At 37.2% G+C, this 27,141-nt stretch overlaps 1 long non-coding RNA gene across 1 annotated transcript in view; it reads right to left on the bottom strand.

Moving 5' to 3' along the window:
- LOC133609210 (uncharacterized) overlaps positions 1-19,899 on the bottom strand; it is a 117,975-nt gene extending 98,076 nt beyond the window's left edge. Inside the window, exons 1-2 of the long non-coding RNA XR_009815673.2 lie at positions 19,775-19,899; positions 7,153-7,244 (exon numbers count right to left, since the gene is read on the bottom strand). This is a non-coding gene — a long non-coding RNA (uncharacterized lncRNA). The remainder of the gene's footprint in view (positions 1-7,152; positions 7,245-19,774) is intronic.
- Between the last annotated feature and the right edge of the window lie 7,242 nt (positions 19,900-27,141).

Raw genomic sequence — 27,141 nt, 5'->3', positions numbered from 1 at the left:
TTTTCAGAGAGTCCTGTATTTCAGCTGGAGTTATTTGTGGATTTTTCTTTGCATCTCGAACAATATTCCTGGCAGTTGTGGCTGAAATCTTTGCTGGTCTACCTGAATCCCTCATTTTCCACTTCTTAATCAACGTTTGAACACTGCTGATTGGCATTCTCAATTCCTTGGATATCTTTTTATACCCCTTTCCTGTTTTATGCAGTTCAATCACCTTTTCTCGCAGATCCTTTGACAATTATTTTGCCTTCCCCGTGACTCAGAATCCAGAAACATTGGGTGAAAAATGCAATGGTCTGTCAGAAGCCCAGAAACTCACTGACCTTTTATACACACACGTTAATTACAAACAATCATGTCACAGGTGAGGATTGGAACCTTGATTAGCCATTCAAACCTGTTTATGTCAACTTTTGTGCATGTTATCAGATCAAAGTCACTGGGGTATGTAAACTTTTGATCAAGGTCATTTGGGTACTTTCTTTTGTCATTTTGATTTAAAAAGAGTAAACACAGTTTGCCAATTAATAGCTTCACACAACCATTAAGCATGAGTGGAAGACAATTCATAAAAGAACCAAACTTCATGAATGCTTTTTTTGTGACCAACAAGTATGTGCTCCAATCACTCTATCACGAAAAAAACAAGAGTTGCAGAAATGATCGGAAACTCAAGTTCTGTACAAGTGTATGCAAACTTTTGACCACGACTGCACATAGAGTGTACAGAACCAATGTTGTAATGACAGAAAGAGCAAACAGTCAGTGAACTGACAGGACAAGTGTAGTATGAATGACATTTTATAGCGTATGCAGAGCTGGATGCTGACCACAGCACTTTAATGTGACACGTGAACATATGTTGTACTGTATGTCACGCTGTCAACATGGTGGCACAGCTCGTTATACCATGTGACCCGCAGCTGTAACGAAGGTGTGTGAGAGGTCAGTCCCGCTCGTCTTCAAAATGTCCCGGCGTACATGACAGTTGTACGCGTCGACAGAACACAAGACAGCTGCTGGCTCCTCTCAGCCGTAATTGGTCCAGCTCGTCTTTGACACCCGAGGCGACCAGGAAACATATTTCACCTCACCCGATATGACGTCTGCCGGAAAAAGTCAGTTTCTCCCCGCCAGGATTGTGTGTAACAAAGCAGCCGCGCCAGCTTCCTCCTCCTAATTACTTGAGTAAGTCATCGTTTCTACACTCGCCTCTTTTATAGCACGCTGCAGAACACCGGCTCGCCATTTGTAAAGAGTTGTAGCCACCACCAAACGTGCCATCTGTTGGCGTAATGAAGACATAAAAAGTGGGCTTTGGCAAACATGGCCAGATATTTTCTTTCATATATTGTTGTTGTCCGCCACATCATTTAAAGTGGCCCTCTATGATGTGGCTCCTCACGTCATTTAAAGTGGCCCCTCACGTGATTTAAAGTGGCCCCTCACCTGATTTAAATTGGCCCCTCACCTCATTTAATATGGTTCGTCATGTCCTTTAATGTGATCTGCCACAGCATTCACTGTGGTCCGCTATATCATTTGATTTGGACCACCACATTTATGGTGGTTTGTCACATCATTTGATGTGGCCCGTCACATCATTTAATGTGGCGCCTCACATCATTTAAAGTGGCCAGTCATGTCATTTAATGTGGCGCATCATTTAATTTAACATCATTAATGTGGCCCCTCAAATCATTTAAATGTGGCCCCTCAAATAATTTAAATGTGGTGCCTCATGTCATTTAAGTTTGGCCCCTCAGGTCATTAAAGTGGCCCGCCACCTCATTTAACATTGTTCGTCATGTCATTCAATGCGATCTGCCACGTCATTCACTGTGGTCCGCTATATCATTTGATGTGGTCCGCTCCGCCACTTAATTTAATGTGGCGCATCACGTCATTTAATGTGGCCCCTCACATCATTTAATGTGGCTCCTCACGTCATTTAATGTGGCCCCTCACGTCATTCAATGTGGCCCGCCACATTTTATTATGGTTCGTCGTGTCATTCAATGTGATCTGCCACGTCATTCACTGTGGTCCGCTATATCATTTGATGTGGTCCGCTCCGCCACTTAATTTAATGTGGCGCCTCACGTCATTTAAAATGCACCATCACGTCATTTAATGTGGCCCCTCACATCATTTAATGTGGCTCCTCACGTCATTTAATGTGGCCCCTCACGTCATTCAATGTGGCCCGCCACATTTTATTATGGTTCGTCGTGTCATTCAATGTGATCTGCCACATCATTCACTGTGGTCCGCTATATCATTTGATGTGGTCCACCACATTTATGGTGGTTTGTCACATCATTTGATAGGCCCGTCACACCATTTAACGTGGCGCCTCACATCATTTAAAGTGGCGCATCATTTAATTTAACGTCATTTAATGTGGCCCCTTAAATCATTTAATGTGGCCCCTCAAATAATTTAAATGTGGCCCCTCACGTCATTTAAATGTGGCCCACCACATCATTTAACATGGTTCATCATGTCCTTTAATGTGATCTGCCACATCATTCACTGTGGTCCGCTATATCATTTGATGTGGACCACCACATTTATCGTGGTTTGTCACATCATTGATGTGGCCCGTCACACCATTTAACGTGGCGCCTCACGTCATTTAATGTGGCGCCTCACATCATTTAAAGTGGCCCGTCACATTTAATGTGGCGCATCATTTAATTTAACGTCATTTAATGTGGCCCCTCAAATAATTTAAATGTGGTGCCTCACGTCACATTATTTAATGTGGCGCCTCACGTCATTTAAAATGCCCAGACACGTCATTTAACATGGCGCTTCACGTAATTTAAAGTGGCCCCTCACGTCATTTAATGTGGCTCCTCACGTCATTCAAATGTGGCCCGCCACATTTTGTTATGGTTCGTCGTGTCGTTCAATGTGATCTGCCACATCATTCACTGCGGTCCACAATATCATTTGATGTGGTCCATTACATCATTTATTGTGGCCTGTTATGTCATTTAATGTGTTCTGCCAGATCATTTTATGTGGGCTCAAACGTCATTCACTGTGCTCTGTCACTTCATTTCAAGTGGCCCATCATGTCTTCCACTTCATTTAACATTGTTCGTCATGTCATTCAATGTGATCTGCCACATCATTCACTGTGGTCCGCTATATCATTTGATGTGGACCACCACATTTATGGTGGTTTGTCACATCATTTGAAGTGGCCCGTCACACCATTTAATATGGCGCCTCACGTCATTTAATGTGGCGCCTCACATCATTTAAAGTGACCCGTCACGTCATTTAATGTGGCGCATCATTGAATTTAACGTCATTTAATGTGGCCCCTCAAATCATTTAAAACGGCCCCTCAAATCATTTAAATGTGGCCCCTCATGTCATTTAAATGTGGGCCCTCAGGTCATTTAAGGTGGCCCGCCACCTCATTTAACATTGTTCGTCATGTCATTCAATGTGATCCGCCACATCATTCACTGTGGTCCGCTATATCATTTGATGTGGACCACCACATCATTTATGGTGGTTCACGTCATCACGTCATTCAATGTGGTTCGTCACATCATTTAATGTGGTCTATCACGTCATTTACTGGGGTCTGTCACGTCATTCAATGTGGTTCGTCACATCATTTAATGTGGTCCGTCACGTCATTTACTGGGGTCTGTCACGTCATTCAATGTGGCTCGTCACATCATTTAATGTGGTCTGTCACGTCATTTAAAGTGGCCCATCACGTCATTCAACATGGTTCGCCACATCATTTAATGTGGTCTGTCACATCATTTAATGTGGTCTGTCACATCATTTAATGTGGCCCATCACGTCATTCAACATGGTTCGCCACATCTTTTAATGTGGTCTGTCACGTCATTCAATGTGGTCTGTCACATTTTTTAATGTGGTCTGTCACATCATTTTATGTGGCCCATCACGTCATTCAATATGGTTCGCCACATCATTTAATGTGGTCTGTCAAATCATTCAATGTGGTTCGCCACATCATTTAATGTGGTCTGTCACTTCATTCAATGTGGTCACTCACTTTTTTTTAATGTGGTCTGTCACGTCATTTAATGTGGCCCATCACGTCATTCAATGTGGTTTGCCACATCATTAAATGTGATCTGTCACGTCATTAAATGTTGCAATAGCGGTAAGGAGCAAACTGCTAAGTCAGCATTAATAGCCGAGTTAAAAAAGGCTAAATAAAACTACCTCAGGAGGTTGCCTACAGCCGCAGCTGTTTCTGACCCAGCACAAACAGACACATTTTCCTTCCGACGTTCCTTCAAAGAGTCTTCCAGTTGCATAAGAAAAAGTATCTCCCAAATTGGACAAGACGGGAAATGGAGTGTCTCTTAAACCTCGCCCACGTGTTTTGTCGTCCTAACGACGCTCCAGCTGCTCGGCGACGCTCCCAGATGTTGACTCCACACTGAATGCATCACGCCGGCAAACGGGAGCGACGGCCCAATTAATGAAGAGTGAGTGCGGTCCACATGGAAGAGAGCTGGACCGGACTGGAGGAACACCTGTGCGCCACTCAGTCGGACTCTGTGGTCCATTTGTCCGTTCTCGCGCTTGAAGAGCTTGTAATTATGAGCGAGTCAACTGGTGGGAGAACGAGGCTGCTGCAACAGCCAACAAACAACACAGTCGTCGAAGAATCCGTCTGTTTTACAAGCCTTTAAATGATTGTCTCGTTATTTAGGCCCTGTTAAACAGCACCGTGTCATAAGCCGGCGCCGCTGTCGTATTTTCCTTTATTTGACTGCCACTTTATCTGCGTGTGCACCTTTCAGCTGCACGTAAATCTCCTTGGTTACACCAGAGCCCGCTGGGAGGCGAAAACATTTACTGTCAACCATGACAACCTTACATTTTCATATACTATTATTATTATTATTTTTCTTCTTTTTACAAAACCCAAACCCAGTGAAGTTGGCACGTTGTGTAAATAGTAAATAAAAACAGAATACAATTATTTGCTAATCCTTTTCAACTTATATTCAATTGAATAGACTGCAAAGAAAAGATATTTAATGTTCCGACTGAGAAGCTTAATTTTTTTTGGCAAATAATCAGAGACTTAGAATTGAATGGCAGCAACACATTGCAAAAAAAGTTGTCACAGGGGCTTTTTTTACCACTGTGTTCCATGGCCTTTCCTTTTAACAACACTCAGTAAACTTTAGGAACTGAAAAAAACAATTTTTGAAGCTTTTCAGAAAGATTATTTCCCATTCTTGCTTGATGTACAGCTTAAGTTGTTCTGCGTTGTGATATTTTAGGCTTCATAATGCGCCACACATTTTCAAATGGGAGACAGGTCTGGACTACAGGCAGGCCAGTCTAGTACCCGCACTCTTTTACTATGAAGCCACACTGTTGTAACACGTGGCTTGGCATTGTCTTCCTGAAATAAGCAGGGGCGTCCATGATAACGTTGCTTGGATGGCAACATATGTTGCTCCAAAAACCTGTATGTACCTTTCAGCATTAATGGTGCCTTCACAGACGTGTAAGTTACCCATGTCTTGGGCACTAATACACCCCCATACCAACACAGATGCTGGCTTTTCAACTTTGCGCCTATAAAAATCCGGATGGTTCTTTTCCTCTTTGTTCCGGAGGATACAACGTCCACAGATTCCAAAAACAATTTGAAATTTGACCTCGTCAGACCACTGGACACTTTTACACTTTGCATCAGTCCATCTTAGATGAGCTCGGGCCCAGCGAAGCCGGCGGCATTTCTGGGTGTTGTTGATAAATGGCTTTCGCTTTGCTTAGTAGAGTTTTTACTTGTACGTACAGATGTAGCGACAAACTGTAGTTACTGACAGTGGTTTTCTGAAGTGTTCCTGAGCCCATGTGGTGATATCCTTTACACACTGATGTCAGTTTTTGATGCAGTACCACCTGAGGGATCGAAGGTTACAGGCATTCAATGTTGGTTTGCAGCCTTGTTGCTTACGTGCAAGGATTTTTCCGGATTCTCTGAACCTTTTGATGATATTACGGACCGTAGATGGTGAAATCCCTAAATTCCTTGCAAATAGCTGGTTGAGAAATGTTGTTCTTAAACAATTTGATGAGGCATTTCTTCACAAAGTGGTGACCCTCGCCCCATCCTTGTTTGCGAATGACTGAGCATTTCAGGGAAGCTGCTTTTATACCCAATCATGGCACCCACTTGTTCCCAATTAGCCTGTTCACCTGTGAGATGTTCCAAATAAGTGTTTGATGAGCACTACTCAACTTTCTCAGTCTTTTTTTGCCACTTGTGCCAGCTTTTTTGATACATGTTGCAGGCTTCAAATTCCAAATGAGCTAATAGTTGCAAAAAAATCAAATTTTCCAGTTCGTACAGTACGTTGAATATCTTATATTTGCAGTGTATTCAATTGAATATAGGTTGAAAAGGATTTGCAAATCATTGTATTCTGTTTTTATTTACCATTTACACAACATGCCAACTTCACTGGTCTAGGGGTTTGTACATAATGCGGGGATTTGAGCAAAATGTTTCCTCATATTTAACATCCAGAGATGCAACGTCCACATATGAACCAAAACAGTACCAATTCCCGGAACTTGGGAATTCGATGCCGGTGCTCAACGATACCAATTTTGGGTACTAGTAACAGTAACAGTTGCAAGTCCAGGGCTTAGTGTACAGTTTATGGTGTGTTGCTTTTTTGTTGCGCCCCAGAAAGTGTTAATGCTGTAAGTCATGTCTATTAAACACATCCGCTTTACATAGTGAAACCCATTATCTAAGTTACATTTAAAAGGTAATATGTATTGGATATGTTGTGGTGTTTTTGAGTATGTCTGCAAACAGTTTGTGTGGAGGTGTTCCCTTGGGTTGCAAATTAAACCACACCCCCTTTCCAAAAGTATCAAAATGTACCTTTTGAAAATGTACACTGTTGAATATTCATCCTGAAAATGAGCATCACTGCTTTTTTTCCCCCCCAGACTGTTAAAAACAAACACTATATAGATTCACCGGCCACTACAACAGGTACACCTCCCCACTCTCCCGTCGATACAGAGCTGCATAAAAAAAGCTGTTTTTACCGAATCTCGCACGTCGGTGCCGTTATGTGCATGCAAAATAATACTTGATCCTACCTTTTCTGTCGTAGAAATGTCGTTATGTGGCCGTCTTTTTCCGTTAGGGTTGTAGTGGTGCATCTCGACAAAGCAGTTCCATGTAAAATGTCCTGAAGACAAATAAACAGGGACGTATTATAAGTCTGGACTGAGTTGGGAGTATGGACAAGATTATGTACATTTGCCAATCTGTGATGTCATAAATGACCAGCTGTTGAAACAAAGCGTTAGAGGAATTAGTTAGCAACGTAACTTAAAAGGGGAAGTGCACTTTTTTAAATTAATTGTGCCTATCATTGACAATCCTTATGCAATTAAAGAAAACATGTTTGTTGTACATTTTTGGTCGTAAATAAACACTAGCAAAAGTCAGATAACAATGAAGCCAAAAGAGTTGGCTCTAATTTGCCTATAAAGCGCTCCAAAAAATATCCAAACATTTCCATTATGGTTTTATATACATGCTATAAGTATATATGTAATGTAGTAACAGGCACATTCATAATATCTATGACGCTTCTCATTCTTGTTTGGACTGTGATGTCCATATTGGAGAAAACATGGGCCTCCATGTAGGGGTTTACCGAAAACCCACACATACCGATCAATACCTACTTTTTGACTCACACCGCCCACTGGAACACAAAGTGGGCATTATCAGAACCCTCCAACACAGAGCTGATAATGTTCCCAGCAGCCCACAGGCCAAAGACAAAGAGCACAGGCATTTGAGGGAAGCCCTCTAAACCTGTGGTCACCCCAGCTGGTCGTTTGTGAAAAGTGCATCCAGTTCCAGAAATAACAAGAACAGAGTGGATGAGGAAGAAAAACGTGGCCGATGCAAAGATATTGCCATCCCATATGTATCAGGTCTACCTAAGAAACCATCTCAACATGCCAGTACACTTCAAACCAGGCAAGACCCTGAGACAGAGACTGGTGCATCCTAAAGACCGGACACCCCACACCCACAAAAACAATCTGGTGTATGCTATCCAGTGGAATGATGAATGCACTGATTCATATATTGGGGAAACAAAACAACCACTAAGCCCACGCATGGCGCAGCATAGACAAACTCTTCAGGCCGAGACTCAGCGGTCTACCTGCACCTCAGGGAGAAACAGCACTCCTTTCAGAACACAAATGTACAGATTCTGGACAGGGAGGACGAAAGAGGAGTGAGGGAAGCCATCTGTGTCAAGGTTGAAAAACCATCCCTGAGCAGAGGAGGTGGTCTGTTTATACAACACTGTCCTTTCAACCATTCCTAAAAGACTCTAATTTAGCCTCCAACAAATAACAGGAGTAAGCAACATTCTAGTCACAGAAAAAAATCCAGACTTTTTCACACTTAGAAGAAATCCCGATTGTTTGACAAACCCCCCCCCCCCGACTTTTTGACAGCAAAAATACAGACTTTTTGACACTTAGAAAAAATCGACTTTTTGACACTTGGAAAAAATCGACTTTTTGACACTTGGAAAAAATCCAGACTTTTTGACAAAAAAATCCAGACTTTTTGACACTTGGAAAAAATCGACTTTTTGACACTTGGAAAAAATCGACTTTGACACTTGGAAAAAATCCAGACTTTTTGACAAAAAAATCCAGACTTTTTGACACTTGGGAAAAAAACAGACTTTTTGACACGAAAAATCCAGACTCTGACACTTAGAAAAAGTCCAGACTTTTTGACAAAAAAATCCAGACTTTTTGACAAAAAAATCCAGACTTTTTGACACTTGGAAAAAAAATCGACTTTTTGACACTTGGAAAAAATCTACTTTTTGACACTTGGAAAAAATCGACTTTTTGACACTTGGAAAATATCCAGACTTTTTGACAAAAAAATCCAGACTTTTTGACACTTGGAAAAAAAACAGACTTTTTGACACGAAAAATCCAGACTCTGACACTTAGAAAAAGTCCAGACTTTTTGACAAAAAAATCCAGACTTTTTGACACTTGGAAAAAATCGACTTTTTGACACTTGGAAAAAAATCGACTTTTTGACACTTGGAAAAAATCGACTTTTTGACACTTGGAAAAAATCCAGACTTTTTGACAAAAAAATCCAGACTTTTTGACACTTGGAAAAAAACCAGACTTTTTGACACGAAAAATCCAGACTCTGACACTTAGAAAAAGTCCAGACTTTTTGACAAAAAAATCCAGACTTTTTGACACTTGGAAAAAATGGACTTTTTGACACTTGGAAAAAATCGACTTTTTGACACTTGGTAAAAATCCAGACTTTTTGACAAAAAAATCCAGACTTTTTGACAAAAAAATCCAGACTTTTTGACACTTGGAAAAAGTCCAGACTTTTTGACACTTGGAAAAAAATCGACTTTTTGACACTTGGAAAAAAATCGACTTTTTGACAAAAAAATCCAGACTTTTTGACACGGAAAATTCCAGAATTTTTGACACTTTGAAACAAATCCAGACTGTTTGACAGGAAAAATCCAGACTCTTTGACACTTGGAAAAAAAATCCAGACTCTTTGACATAAAATCCAGATTTTTTGACACTTCAGAAAACAAAATCCAGATTTTTTGACACTTCAGAAAACAAAATCCAGATTTTTTGACACTTCAGAAAACAAAAACCAGATTTTTTGACACTTCAGAAAACAAAATCCAGATTTTTTGACACTTCAGAAAACAAAAACCAGATTTTTTGACACTTCAGAAAACAAAAACCAGATTTTTTGACACTTCAGAAAACAAAAACCAGATTTTTTGACACTTCAGAAAACAAAAACCAGATTTTTTTAACACTTCAGAAAACAAAATCCAGATTTTTTGACACTTCAGAAAACAAAATCCAGATTTTTTGACACTTAAGAAAACAAAATCCAGATTTTTTGACACTTCAGAAAACAAAATCCAGATTTTTTGACACTTCAGAAAACAAAATCCAGATTTTTTGACACTTCAGAAAAAAATCCAGATTTTTTGACACTTCAGAAAAAAATCCAGATTTTTTGACACTTCAGAAAACAAAATCCAGATTTTTTGACACTTCAGAAAACAAAATCCAGATTTTTTGACACTTCAGAAAACAAAATCCAGATTTTTTGACACTTCAGAAAACAAAATCCAGATTTTTTGACACTTCAGAAAAAAATCCAGATTTTTTGACACTTCAGAAAAAAATCCAGATTTTTTGACACTTCAGAAAAAAATCCAGATTTTTTGACACTTCAGAAAAAAATCCAGATTTTTTGACACTTCAGAAAAAAAATCCAGATTTTTTGACACTTCAGAAAAAAAATCCAGATTTTTTGACACTTCAGAAAAAATCCAGATTTATTGGCACTAAGAAAAAATCCCGACGTTTTGAGACTTAGAAAAAATTTGTGCCATTTGTTTACAACTGAATGGAATGCTGACGCGGGGGACTCCGACTATTTTGGACTGGTAGTAGTCGATGGGACGCCTACGTACAATTACTGCTATCATGTCAGAAGCTCCAAAACAACCAAAGAAACGAAAAGTTTTGTCTGAGAAAACAAAAGAAGGAAAACGGAGCCACAGTCAGGATAAACATTACTTGCTGGCATGAGGTCAAAGACAAGGAATTTCAGACCAATGCTGCCTTCGGTCTGTTCCTGCTGGACCAACTTTCGATTTTCAAATCAAAATGTTTGTTAGCTATTGGATAAATGCGAATAGCAATAAATAGCCATCAGCTTGTTCGTTTGCAGTTCCACACTACTTCCGCTGGTCTTTCTTTGCTTCGGACCTGGATACATTCTTGGTAGTAGCGTCATGTTTGTAGAACAATCCAAGATCATTTCTTGATAGTGTCTGCTATTTAATATAATATCAGCATAGCCATTAGAGATACTATATTTGTGCCAATATTACAGCAGACATCATGTCAGTTTGAAGCTATATGCGCATGTCCTCATAAGAAATGTGGTCTTCTTCTGGCAAAACACTACCTCTTTGGCACACCGGCGCCGCCAAAATCAACCAAAAACTGAAAGTTCTTAAGTGGGGCTTTAAAGTTAATTGGCGTGGAGGACCAGAACTGGAACTAAAACAAGTAGAAGTGCACTAGAGGAGGTTAGAGAGAGTCAACAAGCAAAAGCTCCTCTGGAGTCAAGCCCAGGATTTGAATTTGCGGACAATAAGATTAGCCAAAGGCAATTAAACTTTGGGGGGCCTTGTCTTGAGAGTTCTCCCCCACCCCCCACCCCCTTCCCCCGCAGCCCATTGTCATGTGATTAACTCCCAAGCAGCGATCTGTGGTGGCGGCGGGGAACAACACAACCACTAATCACGGATCGCGCCGCACTGGCAGCTCCATCATGTGAGTGATGAGCCTCCAGCTCCTGGTGGTGAGGAGGTCCTCCACGGTTGCCATGGCGCTGCTCCATCATCATGCGACCGGCGAGTTTCATCCCGCCTGGCGGGTCTGGGTGTCCGTGCAACGGGATTGCATCGATTCATATTTCCCTGCACGGTGCATGATTCGAAGGCACAGAACCACACTGCAAACACTGAAATCTAAGTAAGATTAAATATCTCAAATAAGGGTGATATTTGCCTATTTTCTGTCTGATTAGATAATTCTTCTCACTAAGCAGATTTTATGTTAGTAATAATAATAATAATAACTGGGATTTATATAGCGCTTTTCTAAGTACCCAAAGTCGCTTTACATGTAGAACCCATCAATCATTCACATCTGGTGGTGGTAAGCTACTTTCATAGCCACAGCTGCCCTGGGGTAGACTGACGGAAGCGTGGCTGCAATTTTGCGCCAACGGCCCCTCCGACCACCACCTATTATTCATCATTCAGTTCACCGGTGTGAGTGGCACCGGGGGCAAAGGGTGAAGTGTCCTGCCCAAGGACACAACGGCAGCGATTTTTGGATGGTAAGACGCGGGAAGCGAACCTGCAACCCTCAGGTTCCTGGCACGGTTGCTCTACCCACTACGCCATGTGTTTTACTTGTTTTAAGGGTTTTAGTCCTACATTATCTCAGTAAGATATTACAGCTTGTTGCTGAGATTTTATGACCTATATTGAGTAAAACATGCTTGAAACTAGAATATCAGGTGTCATCAACACTCAAGTATAAAACTACTTTTTCAAAGAAAACATTTATTTCAAGCATGAAAAAAAAAATCATGACTTTGACACAATTGTGTCTCATAATTAAAACGGATGACAGCCAAATGGACTTTGCTGTTCTATTTTCAATGAAACAATAGAAAACACGTACTCTTATAGTAGTACAGTTGGCACAGTACAGTAAACGGACAGTTAATATTTAAACATGTGACATTTCAAACAATTTTTAACAGAAATAGTTCATGCACATTCAGGTAAATTCCTCAAAATTACAATAAAAAAAAATGTGTCCGGGGGCCGGACACATTTTAATTGACTGAAAGATTAGGCACTTGGCGCGATGATGTCATGTTATCGATGGAAAAATGCATTTTTAGACCATATGATTTGCCTGAGCGGCTAGGAGACCCCGAGAGTAACAAGCGGTTGCCTTTGTCACAATGTTTTGGTGTTGGTGACGAACCCCAAGATGCAGAGAAGGCAGGCTTGGTACAGGAAAACATGATTTAATGTCCATGAAATAAAGAAAAAAACACAAACCAGGAACCAGGAATAGCCAAACTGAAAACAGGAACCGGCAAACAGAAAAACTGGAAACAGCTAATGGCTAACAAGATCTAGCTAACAGGAAAACACGAAACAAAAGAGCTAGGAGACAGAAAACTGTAAATAGTAGTGATGGGTCGAGCAACACCGATGCATCGGCGCATGCGTCCAGCTCATAGAGCAAAACCATGTGTCGGTGCGCGTACCGCCTTTAGAAAGTCACGTGACCAGTCATGAGCTGATTCGGTCACGTGACCGACACGCGAACTGTGTTGAACTGACGCCTGCACGCCAAACTGTGTTTATAAGAAATCCCGACTTTTTCACACTTAGAAGAAATCCCGATTTTTTTGACAAAAAGAACCCCGACTTTTTGACACTTAGGAAAAAAAACAACTTTTTGATAGAAAAAACCCAGATTTTTTGACACAGAGAAAAAAATCCCAGATTTTTTAACACAGAGAAAAAAATCCCAGACTTTTTGACACTGAGAAAAAAAATCCCAGACTTTTTGACACTGAGAAAAAAAATCCCAGATTTTTTGACACTGAGAAAAAAAATCCCAGACTTTTTGACACTGAGAAAAAAAATCCCAGACTTTTTGACACTGACAAAAAAAATCCCAGACTTTTTGACACTGAGGAAAAAATCCCAGACTTTTTGACGCTGAGAAAAAATCCCAGACTTTTTGACGCTGAGAAAAAATCCCAGACTTTTTGACACTGAGAAAAAACTCCAGACTTTTTGACACTGAGAAAAACTCCAGACTTTTTGACAGCAAAACTCCAGACTTTTTGACAGCAAAACTCCAGACTTTTTGACAGCAAAACTCCAGACTTTTTGACAGCAAAAATCCAGACTTTTTGACCGCAAAAATCCAGACTTCTTGACATTTGGAAAAAAATCCAAACTTTGACACTTGGAAAAAAATCCAAACTTTGACACTTGGAAAAAATTTTAAACTTTGACACTTGGAAAAAAATGTAAACTTTGACACTTGGAAAAAAATTTAAACTTTGACACTTGGAAAAAAATCCAAACTTTGACACTTGGAAAAAAATCCAAACTTTGACACAACAGAATCGCCGCACTTCTGTCGTTGGTCATTTGTAATTTATCGTCGTCGGAGATCATGGAGCAGCCTCAGGCAAAAAGAAAGATTTCCGCCGTGTGGGAATATTTTGATCACATATCGGAAAAAAAGGTATTTGTGTTAATTTCCTTGTCGTTTCATCCTGTTCTCTCAAGTGAAGTGAAAAATATTTATATAGAGCTTTTCTCTAGTGACTCAAAGCGCTTTTACATAGTGAAACCTAATATCTAAGTTACATTTAAACCAGTGTGGGTGGCACAGGGAGCAGGTGGGTAAAGTGTCTTGCCCAAGGACACAGCGGCAGTGACTAGGATGGTGGAAGCGGGGATCGAACCTGGAACCCTCAAGTTGCTCTACCAACCGAGCTATACCGCCTCAAAGTTTCCACTTGATCTATTAGAATTCAAAATCTCTTCAAAATTATTCTTAGTTTACTATTCATATTTTCTGCAGGTTAAATGTCGCATTTATAAATAAAGTTGATTTGATTTGATTTGTACGACAGAATTGCCGTACATTAACAAATCCACCTCCTCAATGCTGCCAGCCGGAGAAATAAAAACTAAGAAGAGAAATCGTCTAAAATTGAATACGTTGGAAAAAACTGTTTTTTTTGGAATAAAAATGTGTAAAAAAACCCATTCCCAGTCCACAAGCATCCTCATTCACAACACGTTCTCTTAGATTTCCATGTTATGATACATGTTCACATTATTTATTGACTGTATCTAAAAAAGATACAAATATATATTTATTTAAATGAAGATATGAAATAATCCTAAATGAAATACAATGACTTGATTTATATTATTGTATATACTAGGTCATAAAATCAGTGTCAGTTGACTCGGTCCATAGGTTGCCTGTAGGGATTTTTAATGTCCAGCACTGTCAGTACTTAGTGACACAGTATCGACACAGTATCAATACAGTTTTGCAATGTGTCGAAACGCTTCATGACGCCTCATCAACCCATCACTAGTGAAAAAGTGCAATTAATTTATTTGTACAGTAATTTATTTATATATATTTATTTAATATATATATTTATATATTATTTATATATTTGTTTATTTATTTATATATACACCTTATTGCTTTTTTATCCTGCACTACCATGAGCTTATGTAACGAAATTTCGTTCTTATCTGTGCTGTAAAGTTCAAATTTGAATGACAATAAAAAGGAAGTCTAAGTCTAAGTCTAAATAGCTATAAGGAACAGCTTACCAGGTAGATATGACATCGACAAGTCTTGGCGACAATACTGCAGCACTGACTGGTGTGCAAAGCAGGTGAGGCCAGGTGCCAATTAGCCACAGCTGAGGGGACACAGCACTCAGAGAGACAAACAGGAAACTGAACCAAAATAAGAGTGCTGACAGGAAATAAAACAAACAGAGGAAAAACTCAAACTTAACGAAACTGTCAGGTTTGGTTAAACTGTAGATTTTACAGTTAGAAAAAAAACAAGTTTCAATATATTTAAGTACTTAAATAACTGTTTGACTTATGATTTCAAAGCAAGTTATCCAACAAATTGAACACTGTAAAAATGACAACAGATTTTACTATTTAAAAAGGTGTTTTTTTAACCGTAAAATCAACTTTGATATCATTTTTCCATTTTAAAGTAACACTATAATAACAGTAGATTTTACAGTTAAAAAAAGAAAAAGTTAAAATATAGTTAAGTACTTAAATAACTGACTTATAATTTCAAAGCAAGTTATCCATCAAATTGAACACTGTAAAAATGACAGATTTTACAATTTATTTTTTTTAACCCTAAAATCAACTTTGATACAATTTGTCCATTTACAGTAATACACTAAAAATAACAGTAGATTTAACAGTACAAAAACAACTGCTAAAATATAGTTAAGTACTTAAATAACTGCTTGACTTATTTCAAAGCAAATTATCCATCAAATTGTACACTGTAAAAATAACAACAGATTTTACTTTGAAAAGTTTTGTTTAACCATAAAATCAACTTTGATACACTTTGTCCATTTACAGTAATACACTATAAAAACAACAGTAGATTTTACAGTAAAAAAAACCCAACAACTGTTAAAATATAGTTAAGCCTGGTTGCCTTTCCATTAAGAACACTAAAGTAGTTTTTAGTATAAGTTTGCTGGTTTCAAGAAATGTAATATCATTATGTCAAGATAATGGCACTAGCATTTACTTCATTTAAGAATATTTTTCAACATATTGAGCAAAAAGGTCTTTTTTTTTTCCTACCAAGAAAAGTGCACTTGTTATTAGTGAGAATATACTTATTTTAAGGTATTTTGGGGTTAATTTTTACTTGTTTTGGAAAGTCTTGACAAGCCAAATTTTCTTGTTCTATTGGCAGAGAATTTTGCTTGGTTCAAATAAAATACCCCTCATTTTTGTATTTTTTTTCCCCTTGTTTTTGAACACTGACTTTTTGCAGTGCACCGTATGAAACAACACTTAATTACGACGACTAATGATCATTGACGAGCTGACGATTTATTTTATAGCAATTTCATCTGACAATAAACCCCAATTATCCAAATGAGCAAAAACCAATTGCTGAATACTTCCTAAATCCGGCATAATCCGCCAGCAATCACTTTAGATCCACACGGCTTTGTAGCAAAGGTAGAGATGTGCGCTAATGACAAGCATTAGCTCCGCAGTGCGGGGGCTAATTGGCGTATTTACGTGTAATCACGACCCCAGGACCGCTCTGACCCTCGCTTCTGATTGGCCGAGCGCCTTCCCCACACACCATGTGACGCATGGGCCGCAGCTGGATGGATATTATCGGAAAAAAATAACCTTGAGCGACTGGGACATTATTATATTTTCTGACTGCACCTCACCTAGAACAATACAAGTGCATGGACCTCAGAAAAAAAATAGTCCAAATCAGGAATAATTACTTTGATAAAGTCATCGCGTTGGGCTTTTTTTTCCAGAAGCAAACAATGGGGTTCATACAAGATGTCAGCGGGCATCACACACTGCAAAAACTGAAATCTAAGTAAGATAAAATATCTCAAATAAGGGTGATATTTGCTTATTTTCTGTCTAATAAGATAATTCTTCTCACTAAGCAGATTTTATGTTAGAGTGTTTTACTTGTTTTACAAACCCCGTTTCCATATGAGTTGGGAAATTGTGTTAGATGTAAATATAAACGGAATACAATGATTTGCAAATCCTTTTCAACCCATATTCAGTTGAATGCACTACAAAGACAATATATTTGATGTTCAAACTCATAAACTGTATTTATTTTTTTGCAAATAATAATTAGAATTTCATGGCCAAAGTAGTTGGGAAAGGGCATGTTCACCACTGTGTTACATGGCCTTTCCTTTTAACAACACTCAGTAAACGTTTGGGAACTGAGGAGACACATTTTTGAAGCTTCTCAGGTGGAATTCTTTCCCATTCTTGCTTGATGTTCAGCTTAAGTTGTTCAACAGTCCGGGGGTCTCCGTTGTGGTATTTTAGGCTTCATAATGCACCACACATTTTCAATGGGAGACAGGTCTGGACTACAGGCAGGCCAGTCTAGTACCCGTACTCTTTTACTATGAAGCCACGTTGATGTAACACGTGGCTTGGCATTGTCTTGCTGAAATAAGCAGGGGCGTCCATGGTAATGTTGCTTGGATGGCAACATATGTTGCTCCAAAACCTGTATGTACCTTTCAGTATTAAATGGTGTCTTCACAGATGTGCAAGTTACCCATGTCTTGGGCACTAACACACCCCCATATCATCACACCTGCTGGCTTTTCAACTTTGCGCCTGTAACAATCCGGATGGTTCTTTTCCTCTTTGGTCCAGAGGACACGACGTCCACAGTTTCCAAAAACAATTTGAAATGTGGACTCGTCAGACCACTTTTCCAATTTGTATCAGTCCATCTTAGATGAGCTCAGGCCCAGCGAAGCCGACGGCGTTTCTGGGTGTTGTTGATGAACGGTTTTCGCCTTGCATAGGAGAGTTTTAACTTGCACTTACAGATGTAGCGACCAACTGTAGTTACTGACAGTGGGTTTCTGAAGTGTTCCTGAGCCCATGTGGTGATATCCTTTACACACTGATGTCGCTTGTTGATGCAGTACAGCCTGAGGGATCCAAGGTCACGGGCTTAGCTGCTTACGTGCAGTGATTTCTCCAGATTCTCTGAACCCTTTGATGATATTACGGACCGTAGATGGTGAAATCCCTAAATTCCTTGCAATAGCTGGTTGAGAAAGGTTTTTCTTAAATTGTCCAACAATTTGCTCATGCATTTGTTGACAAAGTGGTGACCCTCGCCCCATCCTTGTTTGTGAATGACTGAGCATTTCCAATCATGGCACCCACCTGTTCCCAATTTGCCTGTTCACCTGTGGGATGCTCCAAATAAGTGTTTGATGAGCATTCCTCAACTTTATCAGTATTTATTGCCACCGTTCCCAACTTCTTTGTCACGTGTTGCTGGCATCAAATTCTAAAGTTAATGATTATTTGAAAAAAAAAAAAGTTTATCTGTTTGAACATCAAATATGTTGTCTTTGTAGCATATTCAACTGAATATGGGTTGAAAATGATTTGCAAATCATTGTATTCCGTTTATATTTACATCTAACACAATTTCCCAACTCATATGGAAACGGGGTTTGTAAGTGTTTTGGTCCTAAATGATCTCAGTAAGATATTACAGCTTGTTGCTGAGATTTTATGACCTATATTGAGTAAAACATGCTTGAAACTAGAAAATCAGATGAAAAATGTGGGAATTGGGGAACTTTGAAAAATGTCCCATTGATTCAATTGGAATTTCAGAAAAAATTGGAAATTTTAGGAAAAGCGGAAATATTTTTTAATGAAAAAAAAAATATATATATATATATATATATATATTTATATATATATATGTATATATTACACAATTTGAATGTTCTAAGTGAGTTGAAATGGTTGGTGTTGAATTTTTTCAAATCGGTCGAGAAATGTTCAAGTAGTAACATATTGAATTGAAAAATGGTACTACAGAATTCCTGGAATTTCGGGAAAACCGGGAACTTTTCCAGTTCAAAAAACAACTTAGTTTTCTGTCCTAATTAAGAGGAATGTTTTGACGGTGCAACGGTTGAAGTGGGTTGAAAAATGTGGGAGTAGTAGTCGCCAGAAAAAAGGGTAGAAATAGGGCTTTGGAAAGCCAAGAATTCTGGAAAATCCTGGAATTTTTTTGGAACTTGGAAAAAGTCTCTTTGCTGTTTCTGAACAAAATGTATTCTAGCACGTATTTAGTCAATGAAATGTCAACACAAAAGTACATATTTTAAAAAAATATATATTTTAGTCTTACAGCAATCACCACTGCTGTATATATATATATATATATATATATATATATATATATATATATATAACAGCTAATAACGTCACAATAGCCATGGCCACAGTTTGACCCTGGAACAGATTCATTCCAATCCCATTTAAATGGTAGTCACTGTCACGCACAAGGAAACAGGTTTAAGTCGGCATTTGTTCTGCTTATTCTTTGGCATTTGTGTGGCTTTAACAACAAAAAGTTAATAGCAGCAGTGGACTTTATTTTACGGTTGCACATGGCTGTTAAGAATATTACATGTTTTTGTTTTTTTAAGACGGCCACAGTTTGACCCTGGAACAAAATATTTAATTTCCCATAATGATTGACTCTATCTTATTTTTTGTATCATATGAAATTCTAAAAATTACTACAAAGCAACATTTTAAGGAAAAAAATGCCTCAGTCTGCATTTTTTGCTTCTTTTTTTGGCTTTTTGGACAAGGACTGTTAGGAGGAGGCTCATTATTAGAAGTGGTTAACTTTATTTGACCTTATAATGGTCAGGTGACGTTCAAATGTTACTTACCGTATTTTCCGGACTATAAGGCTGTGGAAGTCGCTTCCTAGCGGGTTCACACACGTTCACAGGAGTCTGACGTTCAGAGTTGAACAAGGTTTTTCAGTCCGTGTTCTTCCTCTCCAACTCTCCAAGCGCTCCTCCTCCTGCTGTTCCCGGCCGCTGCTGTTAAAGACAACAGGTGATTAGATAACTCGTACCACCTGGGAAATCTAATCACCTGCCAGCTGTGTCTCGCCGTCAGCACTGCCACGCCCCCGTCTGATGGTGCTCTGTCCTCAGCACCATGGACAGAGGCGGTGACCTTTGCTCCTGCAGGCAGCGCTGGCCACCTCTCCCCCAACAAAGGCGCACTTAAAATCCTTTTTTTCTTCTTCTCAAAACTCGACAGTGGGCCTTATAACCCGGTGGGCATAATGTACGGAATGGTTCTGGTTTTGCTTACCGACTTCGAAGCAATTTTATTTGATTTGGTGTAATAATAAGTGTGACCAGTAGATGGCAGTCACACATAAGAGAGGCTGCACTATGATGGCGATATTATTATTTTTTATTATTATAACTGGGATTTATATAGCGCTTTTCTAAGTACCCAAAGTCGCTTTACATGTAGAACCCATCAATCATTCACACCTGGTGGTGGTAAGCTACTTTCATAGCCACAGCTGCCCTGGGGTAGACTGACGGAAGCGTGGCTGCAATTTGCGCCAACGGCCCCTCCGACCACCACCTATCATTCATCATTCAGTTCACCGGGCACCGGGGGCAAAGGGTGAAGTGTCCCGCCCAAGGACACAACGGCAGCGATTTTGGATGGTAAGAGGCGGGGAGCGAACCTGCAACCCTCAGGTTTCTGGCACGGTTGCTCTACCCACTACGCCATGCCGCCCCTTGATATGACTCAAGTAAACAACACCAACATTTTATATGTTCCATTGAAAATATAGAACATTACACACGGCGCTCAAAAATCTATTAAAATGTTTTAGTACGACTTTGGTAAGCTATGAAGCCGCACCGCTTGGTGGATTGTACTGTGCTTCAACATACAAGTATTATTATGGTGTGTGTATTAGGTAAGACATATCTGGCATTTTGTTTCGCAATATTATGCAAAAGAAACTTTTCTTACCTTCTGGTACCTGCTGATCTATATTTGGGATCTGCATAAATTCTGAAAATTTGCGCAAGTCCGCCTTTGTAGTTTGTGCTGTAATCGATAAGCTTCTTCTTTTTCCTCTATCTTCTTGTTGTGGGACATTCATCCTCCGCTGTTGACAAATCTAATAATAATATGACTCCTTTAATGCGCCTTATACTCCGGTGCGCCTTATATATGAAAAAAAGATGAAAAATTGACCATTCATCGGCAGTACGCTTTATAATCCGGTGCGCCCTATGCTCTGGAAAATACGGTAAATAAACCACGCCTTGTTTGGTCCGTAGTTGTATGTTTTGGCCACAGTTTGACCCTTGAACTGACTACTTTAATTTCCATTGTTTCCAAAAGCAGTACAATTTGGTTCACGTTCAAACTTATAGCTTCCATATATAGGACGTTAAAAATATGGGCTGGGCGATACGATATCAACATATATTGCGATAGACACGTTATTGATATTAATAAAAATTGTATTCGATAAAACGTACATTTTTATTTTCTTTCTTTTTTGGAGGAATAAACCGGAAGTTGCGAAGCAAGGTAGGTAACCGAGCAACGCAGGATATAATCACTGATCAATGGGAGGGACACGCTAACAGCCAATCAGGCAACAGTATCAACCATCAAGTTCGGTTGCGCCATCTTGTTGTCTGGCGGTTGATTCTTTGCATTGAGTGAGAAGGCCACAGCCGCCTGCTGCTGTTTTGCACGCACCAATACTCCATACTTGCCAACCTTGAGACCTCCGATTTCGGGAGGTGGGGGGGAGGGGGCGGGGGTGGGCGTGGGCAAAAGGGGAGGAGTATATTTACAGCTAGAATTCACCAAGTCAAGTATTTCATATGTGTATATATATATATATATATATATATATATATATATATAAGAAATACTTGACGTTCAGTGAATTCTAGCTATATATATATATATATATATATATATATATATATATATATATATATATATATATATACGTATATATATATATATATTTATTTTATTATATATATATATATATATATATATATATATATTTTATTATATATATATATATATATATATATATATATACATATATATATACATATATATATATATATATATACATATATATATATATATATATAAAATAAATACTTGAATTTCAGTGTTCATTTATTTACACATATACTCACATATAACACTCATCTACTCAATGTTGAGTTAAGGGTTGAATTGTCCATCCTTGTTCTATTCTCTGTCACTATTTTTCGAACCATGCTGAACTCTGATGATGCATTGATGTGTGGCACGCACAAAAGTGCTTTCATCAAATGCACTAGATGGCAGTATTGTCCTGTTTAAGAGTGTCACAACATTGCTGTTTACGGCAGATGAACTGCTTTACGGTATACAAAAACGTGACTGCTGTTGTTGTGTGTTGTTGCCACGCTGGGAGGACGTTAATGAAACTGCCTAACAATAAACCCACATAAGAAACCAAGAACTCGCCCTCGATCATTCTACAGTTATAACGTGATTGGGCAGGTATGCTGTTTATGTTGTGGGTTAGTCCGCCTGAATTTCGGGAGTTTTTCGGGAGAATATTTGTCCCGGGAGGTTTTCGGGAGAGGCGCTGAATTTCGGGAGTCTCCCGGAAAATCCGGGAGGGTTGGCAAGTATGAATACTCCATCAGTGTTGGCGCTAGAAATTTTCGAAAAGGGGTCACAGGGACCCCATCAAGTATTAAAAATTGGGTACCACAGTAGATGTTTGGGGGTCCCACTTTTTTTATGACCGTTTTGAAAACAAATGATAAGTGTATGCACAATCCTGTTATATCAGCCCTTTGAGACACTTGTGATTTAGGGCTATATAAATAAACATTGATTGATTGATTGATTCAGTATTGTGTTTTGGAAAAAGGTTGTCATAAACGTTACTTAATTCATTAAAAAAAAATAATACAAAATAAAACAAATGTTTATGCATATGTAAATGTATTCAGTTATAAACATTCATTCACTTTCTTCTTTCCTTCATGGATCTAAACTTTATTTTTTTCTATATTTTTATTGTAATATTTTCAGAATGTGTTTGTTCTATTTTTGGCCAAAATAAGACAAAGAAAACAATCTGAAGTTGTCTTTGTTTTTTAGTTTTAATGCCATGATTTTAATAGTCCGGCCCGTGTGTGCACAGATTTTCCTTTAACGTGGCCCCTGAGCTAAAATGAGTTTGACACCCCTGATTTAGAGCATCGCTGTATCTTTCTGGTACTAAACCTGCAGAATATAGTTATAGTCAGTTTCTCTACCGTATTTTGCGGAGTATAAGTCGCACCTGCCGAAAATGCATAATAAAGAAGGAAAAAAAACATATAAATCGCACTGGACCCCGGCCAAAGTATGAAAAAAACTGCGACTTATAGTCGGAAAAATACGGTATGTTTATATTCTCACACTTTTTAAACTATTTTCTTACACTTTATTAAGCATTTCTTACATATTCCATATTTTAAGAAGTTATTGTCAACAAACAAAAATCTAGCTGTTCGGCCACAATACCCAGCAATATGTTTGGAGGAGAAAATGTGAGGCCTTTAATCCCAGGAACACCACACCTACCGTCAAGCATGGTGGTGGTAGTATTATTCTCTGGGCCTGTTTTGCTGCCAATGGAACTGGTGCTTTCCAGAGAGTAAACGGGACAATGAAAAAGGGAGGATTACCTCCAAATTCTTCAGGACAACCTAAAATCATCAGCCCGGAGGTTGGATCTTGGGCGCAGTTGGGTGTTCCAACAGGACAATGACCCCAAACACACCTCAAAAGTGGTAAAGGAATGGCTAAATCAGGCTAGAATTAATATTTTAGAACGGCCTTCCCAAAGTCTTGACTTAAACGTGTGGACAATGCTGAAGAAACAAGTCCATGTCAAAAAACCAACGCATTTTGCTGAACTGCACCAATTTTGTCAAGAGGAGTGGTCAAAAATTGAACCAGAAACTTGTGGATGGCTACCAAAAGCGCCTTATTGCAGTGAAACTTGCCAAGGGACATGTAAGCAAATATTAACATTGCTGTATGTATACTTTTGACTCAGCAGATTTGCTCACATTTTCAGTAGACCCATAATAAATTCACAAACGAACCAAACTTCATGAATGTTTTTTGTGACCAACAAGTATGTGCTCCAATCACTCGATCACAAAAAAATAAGAGTTGTAGAAATGATTGGAAAATATAGCCGCACGGTTTTATAAGCCGCAGGGTTCAAATTGTAGGAAAAAAAGTAGCCTGGAATTGACAGTACTTGTTAAATGAAACCTCTGACTTGTTTTTAATGACTACTTTGGCCTCCTATGCTACTGCATTTCAATTTTCGTCATTTCGGTGGTACTGGAGAGCCAGGTGTTTTCTGAGGTGCTACTAGGAGACACACATTTTGCTGAACTGTACCAATTTTGTCAAGAAGAGTGGTCAAAATCCACCATCAATTTGTGATAAAACTTTCTTAAAAAAGTGGTTAACAATGTCTAACTGTTGAACTTTAATCTATTTTGTCAAACCAACAGTGATGTTTGACACACTATATATGTATTGCACCTTATGTTTGGCACCTGGACACGCTCACTGTGCTTAACATCAACAAACGACATATGTTTGTATTTATTTATGCAGCCCGGAAAAAAACAAGCGTAATGTATACAAATATTTTTAAATAATAAAGTGGCCGTGAAACAGACACGGCGGCGTTTGGGCGAGCGCCGGGCGTAGTGACAGTGATGGATGGCGGCTGAGGACATGCCTAATGTGCTACTGATTTATTTGTCCACAGATTAGATCAACAATGGCCGCCTTATTGGATCGTTAGCAAGTTTGCGGGCGAACGACGTGGGTCAGAAGTAATGGTTGGATCGTGGACATGTTTTGAAGAATCGATGCAAGGGATGAAGGTCAATGTTGTGAGCACCGTGTCTTTTAGTGATGCTCAAGTGTATCACAATCTATTTGAACTATTTTTTTTTTTACATATACAGTCAAATTAACGTCTTCTGTATGGAGGGTCAAATGGGACACAATTAAATAAATACATCTTTATTGCTCAAAGGTGTCAATTTAATTCAAGTTCAGTTCAACATATTTCACATTAATTTTAATTTCAGTAGTTTGATATTTATTTTATGTGTCATGATTTATTTAATATTTATTACTGGACTGTATATGTAAAAAACCCAATAAAAAATGTAAAAATAATAATAACAGAAGTAGCAAAATATAAAATTAATTAAATTAATACATTATATTTTCAATTTAAATAAAAATAATGACACATTTAAAACACATTTATGTCTCTAATTTTATAAAAAAATAATTAATTTTAATTTCAATATTGTGATATTAATGTTATGATTGAAAAAACTGTGTCATGATTTATTTAATATTTATTTATGGACTGTACATGTCAAAAACCCAATAAACAAATGTAAAAAAAACAGAAATAGTAAAATATATAATTGATTAAATTAATAAATTATACAATGTATTTTAATTAAAAAAAAAAACTAATGACATTTAAAACACATATATGTACCTAATTTTAATTACAAATAATTAATTTTAATTCAATATTTTGTTATTTATTTTATGATTGAATTAACTGTCATGATTTATTTCAGATTTATTACTGGACTGTATATGTCAAAAACCCAATAAACGTAAAAAAATAAAAAATAAAGAAGTAGTAAAAAATAGAATTTATTAAATTAATAAATTATACAATGTTTATTTATTTATTTATTTAATGTATTTTTAATTTAAATAAACTAATGACATTTAAAACACATATATGTATCTAATTTTAATTACGAATAATTAATTTTAATTTCAATATTTTGTTATTTATTTTATGATTGAATTAACTGTGTCATGATTTATTTAAGATTTATTACTGGACTGTATATGTCGAAAACCCAATAAAAAATGTAAAAAATAAAAATAACAGAAGTAGTAAAATAAAGAATTGATTAAATTAATAAATTATACAATGTATTTTTAATTTAAATAAACTAATGACATTTAAAACACATATATGTATCTAATTTTAATGACGAATAATTCATTTTAATTTCAATATTTTGTTATTTATTTTATGATTGAATTAACTGTGTCATGATTTATTTAAGATTTATTACTGGACTGTATATGTCAAAAACCCAATAAAAAATGTAACAAATAAAAATAACAGAAGTAGTAAAATAAAGAATTGATTAAATTAATAAATTATACAATGTATTTTTAATTTAAAAAAACTAATGACATTTAAAACACATATATGTACCTAATTTTAATTACAAATAATTAATTTTAATTCAATATTTTGTTATTTATTTTATGATTGAATTAACTGTGTCATGATTTATTTCAGATTTATTACTGGACTGTATATGTCAAAAACCCAATAAACAAATGTAAAACTAACTAAATAAATACAGAGGTAGTAACATATAGAATTGATTAAATTAATAAATCATACAATGTATTTTAATAAAAAAAAAACTAATGACATTTAAAATACATATACGTACCTAATTTGAATTACAAATAATTAATTTTAATTCAATATTTTGTTATTTATTTTATGATTGAATTAACTGTGTCATGATTTATTTCAGATTTATTACTGGACTGTATATGTCAAAAACCCAATAAACAAATGTAAAACCAAATAAATAAATACAGAGGTAGTAAAATATAGAATTGATTAAATTAATAAATTATACAATGCATTTTTAATTTAAATAAACTAATGACATTTGAAACACATTATGTATCTAATTTGAATTACAAATAATTAAATTTAATGTCAATATTTTGTTATTTATTTTATGATTGAATTAACTGTGTCATGATTTATTTAAGATTTATTTCTTGACTGTATATATCAAAAACCCAATAAACAAATGTGGAAAAAAAATTAAATACAGAAGTTGTAAAATACAGAATTGATTAAATTAATAAATTATACAATGTATTTTTAATTTAAATAAACTAATGACATTTAAACACATACAAGTGTCTAATTTGAATTAAAAATAATTAAATTGAATGTCAATATTTTGTTATTTATTTTATGATTGAATTAACTGTGTCATGATTTATTTAAGATTTATTTCTGGACTGTATATGTCAAAAGTCCAATAAACAAATGTAAAAAAAAAAAAACCAGAAG

This window comes from Nerophis lumbriciformis, linkage group LG07, assembly GCF_033978685.3.
Source record: "Nerophis lumbriciformis linkage group LG07, RoL_Nlum_v2.1, whole genome shotgun sequence".
Taxonomy (NCBI): Eukaryota; Metazoa; Chordata; class Actinopteri; order Syngnathiformes; family Syngnathidae; genus Nerophis; species Nerophis lumbriciformis.
This window is presented reverse-complemented; position numbering and strand designations above follow the sequence as displayed.